This window comes from Enhydra lutris, unplaced genomic scaffold, assembly GCF_002288905.1.
Source record: "Enhydra lutris kenyoni isolate GAN:26980312 unplaced genomic scaffold, ASM228890v2 scaffoldscaffold12, whole genome shotgun sequence".
NCBI lineage: Eukaryota > Metazoa > Chordata > Mammalia > Carnivora > Mustelidae > Enhydra > Enhydra lutris.
This window is the reverse complement of record NW_019154096.1, coordinates 63,581,048-63,583,858: the sequence shown is the minus strand read 5'-3', so window position 1 is coordinate 63,583,858 and position 2,811 is coordinate 63,581,048. Positions and strand designations below refer to the sequence as shown.

At 43.1% G+C, this 2,811-nt stretch overlaps 1 pseudogene; it reads right to left on the bottom strand.

Annotated features, from left to right (window-relative positions):
• Positions 1-711: 711 nt before the first annotated feature.
• Positions 712-1,728, bottom strand: LOC111145190 (annotated as a pseudogene).
• Between the last annotated feature and the right edge of the window lie 1,083 nt (positions 1,729-2,811).

The following is a 2,811-nucleotide window of genomic DNA, read 5'->3' as shown; positions in this document are numbered from 1 at the left end:
AAACATACACAGAAGTAGAGAACAAAGTAAGATGAGCCCCCAGGTACCCAGTCACCCAACTTCAAGGGCTTTCAACTCAGAGCCAGACTTGTTTCATCCGTAGCCCAACCCCTAGACGACCGGAGTAAATTCCAGATATCATGTCATCTCATTAGGCGAAGGCTATTTTAATTACACAGGAATTCATTATTTAGAATTCCAAAACTACTCAAAATTCATTTAGAAAGGTGAAAAAATAATAAGCAAAAGGAAAGCAATAAAAATAATCCATGCTTTTACCACCAAGTGGTAGGCATTGTTAATTGTTTCTCCTTCCACATTTTAAAAAACAAAAAAGTATCTTACTTTTACTTTTTTACTTTTTACTTTTCCTAAAGTATCTTAGCTAGCCTTTGGAACTTGATTTTGTGCTTTCTTGATAGAGCTGTGACACATCTTTCCATGCTAATAAATATACATCTGCCTTATAGTTCTTTTTGGTTTTTGTTGTTGTTGTTGTTTTTGTTAGCTGGGTACGGTATACTTTATTGATGGTACATGACAAGGCAGGGCTCCCGAAGCCCCTCCTCTTCTTTGGGGGTCTGTGATGGAAACTGTGGAGGTTGGGAGATTCTCATTGTATTGGGAGATGAGTTGGGGCAAGGACTCCCCAGCTGCTGGAGGCCTCTCTTTTCCTCTTACTCTCACCAGGATTGGTAGTCCAGGGAGCTCTTACTTCTTAGAGGCCATGTGGAGCGTAAGGTTGCTGTACCCAGATTCATTGTCATACCAGGAAATGAGTTTGACAAAGTGGTCACTGAGAGCAATGCCAGCCCCAGCATTGAAGGTGGGAGAGTGGGTGTCACTGTTAAAGTCACAGGAGACTACTTAATCCTCAGTGTACCTCAGAATGCCCTTAAGGGGACACTCCAATACCTGCTTCACCAAATTCTTGATGCCATCATATTTGTCAGCTTTCTCCAGACAGCAGGTCGGATCCATGGTTGACATACTGGGGATGGGGACATGGAAAGCCATGCCAGTGAGCTTCCCATTCGGCTCAGGGATAACCTTATCTACAGCCCCTCAGTCATCATGCCACAGCTTCCTGAAGGGGCCGTCCATGGTCTTCTGGGCGGTAGTGATGGCATGGACTGCGGTCATGAGTCCCTTCACAATGCCAGAGTTGTCATGGATGACCTTGGCCAGAGGGGCCAAGCAGTTGGTGGTGCAGGAGGCATTGCTGACAATCTTAATGGAGTTGTCATACTTCTTTCTCATGGTTCACGCCCACCACAAACATGGTGACATCAGCAGAAGGGGCAAAGATGATGACCCTCTTGACCCCACCCTTCAAGTGAACCCCAGCCTTCTCCATGGTGGTGAAGACCTCAGTGGACTCCACAACATACTCAGCACCAGTATCACCCTACTGGATGTTGGCAAGATCTCACTCCTGGAAGATGGAGATGGGCTTTCCATTGGTGACAAGTTTCCCATTCTTAACCTTGACTGTGCTGTGGAATTTGTGGTGGGTGGAATCATACCAGAACATGTGGACCATGTAGTTAAGGCCAATGAAGGGATCATGATGGAAACAATATCCCCTTTGTTGGATTTAAAAGTGGCCCTGGTGACCAGGTGCCAAATATGGTCAAATCCATTTACTCTGACCTTCAGCATCTTGTCTCAGGGATGCGGCTGACTTTGCACCAGAAGACGTAGTTGTCTGTTGGATATGGAGGAGCAGAGTGCATTATAGTTCTTAATGGCTCTGTATGTATCTATCATGTGGCTCTTCCTTAGTCTTTTTTTTTTTTTAAAGATTTTATTTATTTACTTGACAGAGAGATCACAAGTAGGCAGGAGACAGGCAGAGAGAGAGAGGGGGAAGCAGGCTCCCTGCTAAGCAGAGAGCCCGATGCAGGGCTCAATCCCAGGACCCTGAGATCACGACCTGAGCTGAAGGCAGAGGCTTAACCCACTGAGCCACCCAGGTGCCCCAACTCTTCCTTAGTCTTAAAACCAATTCCTTATTAGTGTGTATTTAAGTTAATTTAAAAATTTTCCTATTATAATTATCTTGTAATTAATATTTTTCACCAGATGGCTTGTATGCTTGTTTGGTCATTTCCTTTGGGTAAATTACTACTGGCATTCCTAGGGCAAAGAGCACCCACATGTTTAAATATTTTTTTAAGACTTTATTTATTTATTTTAGAGAGAGAGAGAGAGAAAGAACATGTGCATAGAGGGAGGAGCAAAGGAGAGGGAAGACAGAATCTCAAGCAGACTCCCTGCTGAGCACAGAGCCAGACAAGGGGCTCTATCCCACAACCCTGAGATCATGACCGGAGCCAAAAATCAGGAGTCAGACACCCAACCAACTGAGTCACCCAGGCATCCCTTAACAATTTTTATTTGTATTGCCAAAATACTGAGCAAGTAAACCAGGAATGTATAAGAATGCCCATTTGCCACATCTTCACCAGCACCAAGTATTAACTTCTAACTTTTGCCAATCGGATAGGTTGGAAATTATTTTTTGTCACTTTAATTTGCATCTCTTTAATCATGAGGGAGGCTACTTTGAAAATGTTGGTTGGCCAACTTTTCAGGCTTTTTTTTTACTTTATTACAGAAAATTTAAAAAATGTAAACGCAAAGAAAATCCCTATGGAGCTGTAACCTCCACTTCAGCATTTACATACACAGTCTGTCTTGCTTCCCTTATATCATCCTCCTTCCCCTTCGCATACATGAATCCCCCACATTATTTTAAATCAAATCTCAAACATCACATTCATTGTACATTTTCAGTGTATATATTAA